General features: G+C 40.0%; 1 protein-coding gene across 5 annotated transcripts in view; it reads right to left on the bottom strand.

The window, feature by feature from the left end:
* The window catches only part of LOC132707240 (triple functional domain protein), a 322,048-nt gene that overhangs the window by 262,464 nt on the left and 47,248 nt on the right, over positions 1-12,336 (bottom strand). The window lies entirely within an intron of this gene.

The raw sequence follows: 12,336 nt of genomic DNA, 5'->3' as shown, positions 1-12,336 counted from the left end.
TATGTTCAAAAAGGTCATAACTGGTGAACCAAATCCCAGTCGTCCCAATGGAAAAACCCACAATTGCCAAGACCGAAAAAAGCACGTCCAGTTCGCTTAAATGTCAAGGTTTTGCTTACTATACAATGTCAACAAATAGTAAAAAGTAAAAAGCAATACGAAAAAACGTCCGGAATTGTGGGAAAACAATTCATGGAATTTTCGATAATGCACCTGCTCATTCATCGTTGCTTGTGTCTAACTTTTTGCCCAAAAACAAAACCAGAATCATGCATCAGCCACCATATATATCGGATATGGCCCCTGCGACTTTTTCCTGTTCAATCTTTAGAAAAAGCGAGTTACGTGTGTGGGAATCGCAATAAAAAAAATGTCTACAAGTGGAGATTAATGTGCATCAAGCCAAAATGCCATGGCCGCCTGAGATGTAACAATTTTACCGTGTTGACGGCCTCTGAATATGAAAATAATATTGTTTAAAATAGGAAGAAAGTAATTTAAAAAAATAATCATGACACGCCAGATTATTCTTGCGACAGAGAAGTAGTATAATATGTCAAGAACATTTTTTCAATTCTAATTGTAATCCTTACTTTAAACAACATTATCTTGAGCAAAATTAATTTTCTAATCCGCATTAAGGTTGAAATTTCTATAATGATCGTGAAATTCTAATCAATTAAGAGATGTAGGTAAAAAAGGTGTTGAGTTGTTTTTGGTTAGTTTTTGTTTGGTTAGTTTCACTACTTCGCAGTGCAAAAATCTCAAAATAAAGTATCAAGTTACTTAGAAAGAACAATTTGTAAGAAATTACAATAATATTTAAAAAAATCGCAACAGTTATTAGATTAAGAACCATTGCTAAGCTCTTCTTCCAACATTCAATTCCACAATTTTAATAACGTAGATATATAAATACCCAAATAACCAACGACGCTGCTGCCTGCTCTTTTTCCAAAAATATATTAAACACATTCGAAAGCTGTAAACCATTAGACGATATTTAACTACTACTTCAGCTTTTAAACAAGGACTATCTGTTCGGGTAATTATTTGGATAGACTGTTAATTTGATGGCAACAACGGTGGCGCGATGTAGTGTTTAACGGGGACTGATGTTTATTACCCGATTATGGATGGCAATTCAGAGACAACGTTGTGCAGTTCAAACGGCCGATGTTTACGTCTGGAAGTTAGATGTTTACGGAACATTAGCGTCGCTTGGAAGTGAGATACCACCTTCACGATACGCCGTGGTAGTAGCTGGATAGTTTTGCACGTCAAGCTTGGCGATCTTCAAGCTAGAATCGTCAGTGGCCTTTCTAGAAGGAGTCGATCAAAACTTGTAGGTTCAATTCAATTTGTTTTTTGCGGTAATTACATTGTGGGGCTCAAACCCCATTTAATACAAGATTTCACTATTTAGAGCAATAACATTAAATGCAAAGGAGAACCGTCGTTAGTAAATATAATAACATAGTAGATAAACACAAAGGCAACGAGCAACACATTTTTAATATCACTGATAAGAGTTTCGATACTTCTACCGAGAACGTCTTGTACAACTGAATACCAGAGAGCAAGAAAACAGAGACCTCTCAGCCAAAACCACATCGCACTGGGCTAGCCCGAGGTAGAGGTAGAGTTCCGCATATGCCTGGAAAGAGTCCTGTGTGGGCCGGGCTTGTTGCGAAGAGAAGAAAACCTGTATCAGCTCAACACTCTAAAGACTGAGAGACAGAAATGCCTCGGGAAAAATTTCAATGAATGTCAGAATATTTCAAATATGGTGGCAAGTGGCAAGCAGCGTGAAGAAAATGCCTATGAAATCCATCTGCACCACAGCAAGTCGTTCCCCCATACCTGAATCAATCATGCTTACCAGCATGAGTGAAAAGAATCAGTAACACACTTTTATATCACTGCTTAGATTTTCATATTTTCAAATATGAAACAATATTTTGAAAAAATTGTTCAGTTTTTGATAAATTTTCTAAAATGCAGAAAATTGAGTTCAAGATTTTAAATATCTAACAGATCAGGAAAGGCCTATGATACTGTTTCGAGAGCAAAGCCGTGGGAAGCTTTAAAAGAGTTTTCAAAACACACTTTCAAAAACCGATAAATGCCACCAAGGTATTGAGGCAGAGATGCAGTATGTCCTCCTTACTATTTAATCAATATATGAGAGCTGCGCTTAAAAGTAACCCCCACAGATGAGTCTTGAGAAAACAGGATACTTGGTAGTAAACAGCGATGCTCGATTTCAAGTTCTAGTTAATGATGATGTGACCAAATGGAAAAATTTAAATATTTAGGAGCAATTGGTAGGGGTAGGAGAAACAGAAATAAAACACAATATAACAAATTAGGAAAATCGTAGGAAAATTGAACTCATTCTGGTGGGATAAAAATATCTCAAATAAAAACAAAAAAGCGAGTGGGGAAAGCAATGGTGGAGTCAGTTTTGAGCTATGGATCAGAAGTGTGGACTTTAAATGCAGATCTAAAAAGAAGGATTTTAGCTCTAGAAATGGATTATATCAAACGAAGCACAAGAATACCACGATTAGAAAGAAAAACCCAATGAGGAAGTAACAGCTCCAATGAACGCAGAAGAAACGGTGCTGGATCGAATCGAAAGACGATCCTTGAAGTGGTTTAGACACTTATTAAGAATGCCCGAAGAGAGAATATTTCAGTGGAGACCACCAGGAAAAAGGAAACGAGGCAGACCACATAGATCGTGAAATGAAACGATCATAAGATTAATGAAGCGAAATCTACAGGGGATGCGGCAAGATGCTGTCAATAGTTAAATATATCTTGTATTGTGTTGTAACTATTCCCGAAATGCGAATATGCCATTGTCAAAGATAAAAAAACAGATGTTTGTGTTAAATTGGAGAACAAATTTATTGTAGTTTGTTGCACAGCTACCGTTGCAACAAATGACAGTCAAGACAGTTAAAATGCTTAGATTAGATTAGGTCATCTCAATTATTATTATTTTATATGGAATTTAATGTTTCTTTATTACGTATAATAAACCACTCATAAGCATAAGTATAGTCACATTGAAATAACATAATTTTTAAGAGTTTTTTAAACATATCAGAACTGAGATATGATACAGTCGGGGATCTGGGTATAAATTTTAACGCCATTATTTTAATGAACGTTGTAGGAGAATAATTAAAACAAAATTATGAAGGTAAAGAAAATTTGTATTATAAAGGTTTGCGTCACGTTAAGCACGTACTTTAAACAAAAAACTCCATGATAACATTGGAATAATAAGCCGATGATTACAATAAATAAAATTATTTGTAATCAATCGCTTGTATGTTTGACAATTTCCGTTGGTTGACAATAACAAAAATGAAGAGCGGACGTCTTTCTCGCTTTTGCCTCGGGCTCGGTCGAGTGAAGTCGGACGAGATCGGATTGGCTGACGCGAGACAACGCGTTACCATAGATCAGATAGAGAATTTGTTTGTCTGATGCTTTCGTTTTTTTTTTTAATGGTGAGGCTGATTCGATTTGATATCAAGTACTTTTGTTTCGATACCGAGTAAGTATCGCAAGATTAATTCGATGCTATAAATACTTGGTATCGAATCAAAAGTACTCGTATTTACTAGTATCGGAATATCCCTATCATGTTGCCAGTGTTGACGATTTTGAGTGCCCGCAATGACGAGTGAAATTTAACGAGTTGCGACGCTACAAAAACAATATTTTTGCCGGACACGTGATACACGCGAACCAAAAAAAAAAAACCCAAATTGACCGGAGCGCGGGCACAGCGAAACGAGGTTAGAAAAACTAATACGATACGTGACCAATTATACGTCGTAAACGGTGCCCGATGCGTAACGACGACGTCAACGATCGCGTTACAACGCGCACCCGTTATTACAGCTCCGAGAAGGAATTCGAAAAAAAAAAAAACGAAAAAGCATCAACAGATCGCCTGACATTTTTGATTTGCTTCACCGATTTCGATCCGCGATTTCCGTTTGTCATATTACGTGAGGATGCGTGTCAGGTAGAATACTTCTTTTTTTTAGTCGAAGAAACTTCCGTAGACTCGTAAATAAACTTTCTGTATTTTTCCCCGTCAGGTTTTGTTTTGATTGGATGTCACCTGACGTTTGGCCAAAGACGCTCCAAGCTTCGTCAGAGCGCTGTCTGCGCTAGATTTGATTATACTTCTTTATTTACAAGTTGGAGTTGTATACCTCTACTGTTTGGTTGGGTCTGCGACTCTTGTTTGCAGGTCAAATCTTTCGCAATTTATGTTTGACTGTCGCGGTTTTTTCTGTACCTTGCGGCTTTCCATGGGTGATGGGGGCGATGGGCTGCAGTAGCAGTCTAAGATGCGAAACGTCTGATGACACCTTAAATACTCAAAGGGGTCGTTGTCAGCGGGGATAGCGGTATGTTGGTAAATGGAATGCCAGAATCCAAAATGGCACACAAAATACAGTAGAAACTCTATATAGCGAAATCGAAGGGACTGCTTATTTTTCGTTATAGAGTTATAGGCACTCGAAAAATAACAATACGCATATGTGTTCTGTAATATTAAATTATTTTATATACATATGTTAACATCTGCTTAGGAACATTTTATATAAATATTTAAGAACTACATTTAATGTTTCAAATAATCGGTCATTATGCTAGATCAGACATAGAGAATGTCCAGTTAATTTCCGCCGAGGTGGCCAACGATATCCATCAAATAATAATAGACACAGGGGGAATTAAGGTCCTAAACAGGTACAAGCCACCTAATACCCAGTGGCCAAATGATTCTTTAACCACTCTACCTCACCCAGCAATATATGCTGGAGACTTTAACAGTCACAATACACTATGGGGATATGCCGCAAATGACACCAATGGGGTAATTCTCTCAGAGTGGGCGGAGACCGCGAATGCCCACCTAATATTTGACGCCAAGGACAGAAAATCGTTCTATTCTGCGAGATGGGGTCGAGAATACAACCCTTGTGCTTCGTTTCTTCCGACGAATCCGGTAGACCTCTAGACATAGCCAGGAAAGTCCTGGAGGACTTCCCACACAGCCAACATCCCCCGATTTTACTGGAGGTGGGCCACCAGATTCCAATCATAAGATCTTCTCCACGCCCTCGACGGAACTTCAGCAAGGCCGATTGGGCAGCCTATGCTGCGAACTTGGACAAATATATCAGATGGATCCCACCTACACCCTACAAGAAGCACATACCAAGAGGTTACCGGAAAGGATACATTCCGGGGTGGACGGAGGAAAGCGATAGACTATACAAGGAATTTATGGAATCTGGCGACACGGAATTAGCCGACGAACTAATCGAGAGCCTAAACAATGGAAGATCACAGAAATGGCGGGAGACCGTGGAGGAGATGGACTCCTGCTCAGTTCACTATGGATGAAATCTACGATACTATCGGAAGTCTAAAGGCAGGGAAGGCCCCAGGCTTTGACGGAATGCACAATGAGTTCCTTGTCAATACCGGCCCAAATGCCAAAAAATGGCTACAAAGATTGTTCAGCAGTAACTTGCAACCGGGAACTCTCCCTCATGAGTTCAAAATAACAAAAATTATTGCACTCCTAAAACCGGGGAAACCGGATCATCTTCCAAGTAGTTACCGCCCCATCGCGCTACTTAGTGCGCCGTACAAGATGCTGGAACGACTTTTATATAACAGAATAAGCCAGACAGTTCTGAATAACGTCCCAGTCGAGCAAGTGTGACCAAGTCCTTGCCCTTACCAATTACATCGAGAAAGTATTCCAAAAGGGATTGAAAACTTCAGTGGTCTTCGTGGACCTTACAGCAGCCTACGACACTGTGTGGAGGGAGGGGGTACTTATGAAACTGCTAACTGCCACTGCCAACACATACAAGAAATTCGGATATGCGAATGACCTTGCGATTGCCGTTCAACACAAGCACATTACCGCAACAGAAGATATTTTAACAAATGATCTGTCCAGACTGGCAGTCTATTTTCGAGAATGGAGATGGAAACCTAGTATGAGCAAAACTGAGTCTTACTGCTTCCACCTTAACAACAAAATGGCCAACGTAGGGCTCGGTATATATCCAAAATAATTCAACCCCTAAATATCTTGGTGTCACCTTGGATCGGACTCTAACATACAAAAAACACCTCACTGCAAAACTGAAAACGAGAAATAATATCCTACACAAACTTGCAGGAACTACATGGGGTGCTGCTGCAGACACCCTGAGAACTTCAGCCCTCAGCCTCGTCTACTCTGTAGCGGAGTACTGCGCGCCCGTATGGATCAACAGCAGCCACACCAAACTAGCGGATGTACAACTAAACGACTCAATGCGCACCATTCCGGGCACCATAAAATCAACACCTTTGTACTGGCTACCCGCCCTAAGCCATATCGAGCCACCGGACCTTCGCCACTCCCGTGCCCTGCTCCGAGAATACAACAAAATAATAAGCAATCCGGATCTTCCCATAAACGAAGACTTCCCAGCTGGGAGACAACGCCTGAAATCGAAGCACTTGCCTATTGCCACGGCTATCGATCTTGCAAACTCACATTTCAATGTTAAAGAAAGCAGGCAACAAAGGTGGCTCCAGGCCGCGCCCCCTGAATGGCACCAGGTTCTTTATGTGAACAAGCCACCAAGTGGCTTCGATTTGCCCCGTAACACTTGGTCGAAACTAAATAGAGTTCGCACGAGCCACGGGTGCTGCGGTAATTTACTATTCAAATGGGGAATAAAGCAGTCTCCTCAATGTGACTGCCAAGATGGTATTCAGACGATCCGCCATATATCGACCGAGTGTCCCAATCGCGCATACCCCGGTCCCCTCTCAGACTTTGTTGGACTCCCTAAAGAGGCTATCCAATGGCTGAATGGACTAGACATCGCTCTCTGAAATTATTTGTTCTATTTGTTCTATTTTTATGTTTATATTGTGTATTAACGTAGCATACTTGCTGTGTTATGATTGTGTATATGTATATTTTCGTATCTAGAAATATGTGTCCATTTATATTGTATAGAGTGTGTAAAGCGCCATACGCTAAATAAATAAATCGCTCTTTTTTTTTAATTTTTTTAGTATGCCAATACGCATCTCGTACTTTGGCTTGTATTTTCACCATTTCTTCGAGAGGGGCATCTTCCCCGTTATACACAAAAAATTTCTCTAGCAGCTTAACTGAATACAGGGCTTATTCAATGGTTGGCGGTGGTCCCGGATCAACTTCTTCATCTTCTTCTTCCTCTTGGTGCTCTTCCTCACCCATTTTTGCTAGCTGTAATATGGCTTCCTCCTTCAAGTCTGCTGTTGTAGCTGCTATCACCATAAAATCTTGCAACTCCTCACTTGTAAACGTAATTGTTGTTTGAAACTGCTTTATCCACTCGCTTAGTGGCTCATCATTTTCCAAGTCCTGCTCGCAGCTTGTCTCGGTAATAAGTCCTGCATGACGATAGGAGTGTTGAATTGTTTCTGCTGTCGCCTCTTTCCAAGCTTTACTAATAAAGTTGACTGGATCTAGCATAATAATGGAAAATTTGTCTTCCGACTCGATCATTTCCATTAAAATGTTTTTCCTGTATCGACTCTTAAGACCTTTTATTACCCTCTGGTCCATTGGCTCTAATACACTTGTTGTTTTGGCTGGAAGAAATGCCAACTCAATATTCCGTAGATTTGGAATATGGGGATCTGCAGAGCAGTTATCTAAGAGAAGTAATTTTTTCCTCCCCTTTAATTCTGCATCCCATTTCCGTATCTCCTCTTCAAAAATTTGCGATGTCATCCATGCAGACTCGTTTGCCTTGTAAGTGACCGGCAAATGCTTGATGTTCTTAAAACATCGTGGGTTAGTTGATTTTCCAATCACAACTAGCTTTCTTTTTTCTCTCCCACTCATTGCCAGCTACTAACACTGTTATACGTTCTTTAGAAAGTTTTCTATCCACACACTTTTAGCGTCTAAATTTAAGAGTTTTATCTGGCGTCATTTTGTAAAAAACACCAGTTTCGTCAGCATTAAAAATATCGTCAGCAGCTATTTTTGGCCACGTCTTCTCCAGCCAATCGTTAGTGACTTTTCTGTCGACATCACGGGCTTCGCCACTTATCTGTCCATAATTTATACCACGTCTCTATTTGAACTTCTCCAACCATCCTTGCGAAGCCTTGAAAAGATGTTCAGCAAACTTTTGTGCTTTTAGTTTTTATGATAGGTCCAGAGAGTGGTACATTTTTAAGACGTTGCTGTTGGAACCACTGCAACATTGTCCAATCCAAATCTTCAAATTTTGGCTTTCTTAGATTTTTACTAGAACTGGCTGCTGCTTCAGTCTGAATGATTTTTTCTTTTTGCACTTCCAAATCGCGGATACAGTCGACGGTGTAAGTCCGTATCGACGTCCCACATCACTTTTCTTTTTCTCCCCGTTCTATCTCCCGAATTAAAGCAACTTTATCATTTAGAGATAAATTTTTTCGTTTACTCGCCATGCTCGCTGTATTCACTAAGTGTGTCCTTTTTTCTTTCGGTAAAGAAAGTGAGAATACATAGCTCTGTATGGAGACCTAATAGTACAACAAATTTTGTTCGTAATACAGTGTTTCGCTATAGGGAGTTTTCACTGTATAAACCTTTTTACATTTTTTACAAAACTCCTGGATTCCTCCTGAATCGGACTTTCTCTGAAAAATTAATATAAACCTTTATAGCCATTTATGTTATTGCGATGTTTGTTGATTCCAATCTTAAATGCATAGAATTTAGCGTTGTTGAATTAAAAACTAATGCCTGTCTCATAGTGATGCTGATGCCGAAGTATGGCTGATCTCGGGCGTGTCTCTAGTCTATAGTTAATATTTTGTTGTTGTTGCCAGCTGCACGGTATGCTATAAATAACTGCTGTTACAGGGAAATTCTTATCTCTAACTGATCGCAGATGTTAGAAGAATGTGATCGGAGACATTTACCACACAAAAACCGCAATTTCATTAGCTGTTTGAGATGATAGTTTTTTCAGGACAGACTCGGCATTTGAAATGATTTGCTCTTTTGGGATAATACTCGTACGTAGGACAAGGACGAAGTTCGAACCTTTTGAAAGAACTACATGATACATTTATTACAGTGTTTGTTAGTTGAAAAGAGTTTGATGGCTTTTCTAGTGTTGACGTTAGTTTTTCAAATTTCTGAATGTGATTTTGGGTAGGAGATAAACGAAGATCAAAAGCTTCGTCAATAATCATCTTTGAAAGGGTATCAAACCCAGATGGGGACAAGATGGAAGCAATTTCAAGGTTTAGAGACAAAGAAGCCTTATTGATTTGGTCTATTTCCTTCAGCGTACGATGAATTCTTTCTCGACGTAAAGCGAAACTACATTTTCGAAGAATTTTATAAGCGGATGAGGTTTTGACGTGATGGGATATTTTAAGAAAATTGGAGATAACGTTATGGTCTCTAAACAGTAACAAAAAGGCCAGTGTACAGAGTAATCCTACATTTGCATTTGCGCTTGATATCCTCTCCATAAATGCTTGTTAAATTTTCAAAGAAACTTAATTAGGTTCTTCTTTCAACGCATTCCCAAACGATGGACACGACTGCTATGCATTTTTCGTCATGGCGCCTTTGTAAAATCTAAGCCTGACAAATCTCGTGATATACACTTGGAAAATAAAGACGATTTGAAAAAGATCGTCCTTCGTTGCATCTTAAAAAAATAATAAATCCATAGGGAACCGACGCGGCGACCTTGCCCACATAAAAATCTATAACGCACGCGACCGCAGTAATTTGTTTTCAACTTTTTATCGCATTGTGAGAGACATGTTTTACGTAGAAATTAATCGATTTAACCGAGCTCTTCGAACCGCAGTTCCATTGTTTGCGAGTAATGGAACGAGGGAGATCAACGCCATGGAGGTCAAAGGTCGCGGGCTCACACCGTTCAGACGGTCAACTGTCGCTTCGCTTCGGTCATTTTTGACAGACGCGAAAACCAGATAAAACATCCTATTACTAATTACAAATCTTCTGGATTCCTCCTGCCGGGGGAATCTGTAGAAGTGTCAACATTTTTATACTCTCTACCTTATACTCTCGCTCCACGACATCAAAAAGACACAAAAAGAGTAAATATAGAAAGAAGTTTTATGTTTCAATTTCACGAACTTTCAAGCATTTTTGGAAGAATTTCTCAAATCAAATTTCGACGTATTGATGATTCTTTTTTAATTGAACCGTTTGCGATAGGTAAACTGGAGAAGAATTAGAGTGTGCGTTATGAAGGAATTGTTAAATAATTTTAACTAATTTATGATTTCAAATTTTGTGATATTTCATTCTTTTTTTTTTAATGTTTGCGTTCAAAATTTTAAAACAAAGTTACATAAACATAAAACATTATCATGAAGTCCTAAGGTCTCTACTTGTCTCTATAAAAATACTTAAACCTATTTGTATAGAAATATTACTATACCTATAATTAGTTCATATGTGAACCTAATATAAGAATTTCCTTAAAGATGGGTTATGGAAAACAACATGGCAAAACTAACAAAATAGTTCAGATATCTTTGTTTTACTTATTTTTGTAAGACTATACCAATACCAATACCATAATCCAAATTTACGAAGAAAGAATAATAATCGCTTTCTATCTGCGAAGCCAATCATACAAAATTACCTACCAATGCAGTGCAGTGCAATGTTAGCTCGCCTCCACGTGGTGCACCCTGGGTAACGCTAAAGAGCTAACAACACTTGGCAGCCAGACAATCATCTGATCTCCTGGCTACTAGTACATTGTCAACCATCAATATTACAATGCCCACCAACATGAAGAGAAAAGGACCTTCTCAGGACCACAAGACAAGAAATCTTGGTCCTATTATCAAGATTTGCCAAATAAATATAGAAGGAATAAGCTGGGCAAAATGCCAAGTATTACATAAGATATTAATTGATAACGAAATCGACCTCGTTGCTGTACAGGAAACGCACGCAGAGAATGTGGATCAAATTAACCGGAGAGGTACAATACCTGGATATGACTTGGTGGGTGCGACATACCACCGTTCCTATGGAGTAGCCACATATGCCCGATCGGAAGTTGAAAACGTTCATTTATGCTCAGCAACGACACGCAACAACATACACGAAGTTGTCATTAAAATAGGAGAACTCTCAGTGAGCAACGTGTATAAGCCCCCAGCCTGTAGGTGGCCCCAGGACGTATTGCCGGGTCTAACACACCCAGCCACGTACGTTGGTGATTTCAATAGTCATCATACCCAGTGGAGATACAGAGCAGCCGACCAGAACGGAATGGACCTCACTAACTGGGCAGAAAATAACAACATGTTCTTAGTTTTTGATCCAAAGAGCCGGGGAACTTTTAGATCGGCAGCCTGGAGAAAGGAATACAATCCGGACCTCTGCTTCGTGACAACTGACCACGAGCAGTTACCTTTAAGAACAACAAGAGAGGTACTAACCGACTTCCCGCATAGTCAACATCGCCCAGTCTTAATCAAGATCGGAACCAGCATCCCACTGGTGACGTCCTTACAACGCCCAAGATGGAATTTCAGGAAGACGAACTGGAGTGCTTACACTGAGAGACTGGAGAAATGCCTGGGATGGATCCCACCAACTGCAAACAATTATGAAAGATTTATTGGTGCAATTAAATCCACTGCTAAAGCTACCATCCCAAGAGGATACCGAAGACAATACGTACCTGGCTGGAATGACAACTGTGAGGACCAATACCAGAAGTTCCTCAAGAGCGGAGATCCGGAGATCGCCGACGGCCTGCTGCATAGTCTGGACGTCGCACGTCGGGAAAAATGGAGGGAAACAGTTGAGTCGCTTGACTTTAAGAGATCAAGCAGCAAGGCATGGAGCCTCCTTAGAAAACTAGGTGGAGCCAGCAAAACTTGCCGTGGCACCCCAGATATCTCTGCAGATAAGGTTGCATCGCACATTCAGGTGACAACCAGAGCCCCTAGAGACAAGAATCATACAAAAAAGATACGACATGAACTTAGTGCTCTAAAATCGAAGATCGGACCAAATGATCAGTACTCCTCCAGTTTTACGGCCCTCGAAGTCACAGAAGCATTAAGGAGCGTAAAACGCGGAAAGGCACCTGGCCCCGATGGGGTACACCCGGAGTTCCTTCTTCACTGTGGGAAGTATGCCAAAAAATGGCTTGCGCAATTCTACTCAAACATGCTGCAATCGGGCCACATACCACAGAAAATGAAGAATTCAAG

The sequence above is a fragment of the Cylas formicarius genome, unplaced genomic scaffold, assembly GCF_029955315.1.
Source record: "Cylas formicarius isolate icCylForm1 unplaced genomic scaffold, icCylForm1.1 PGA_scaffold_9__14_contigs__length_23061073, whole genome shotgun sequence".
NCBI lineage: Eukaryota > Metazoa > Arthropoda > Insecta > Coleoptera > Brentidae > Cylas > Cylas formicarius.
This window is presented reverse-complemented; position numbering and strand designations above follow the sequence as displayed.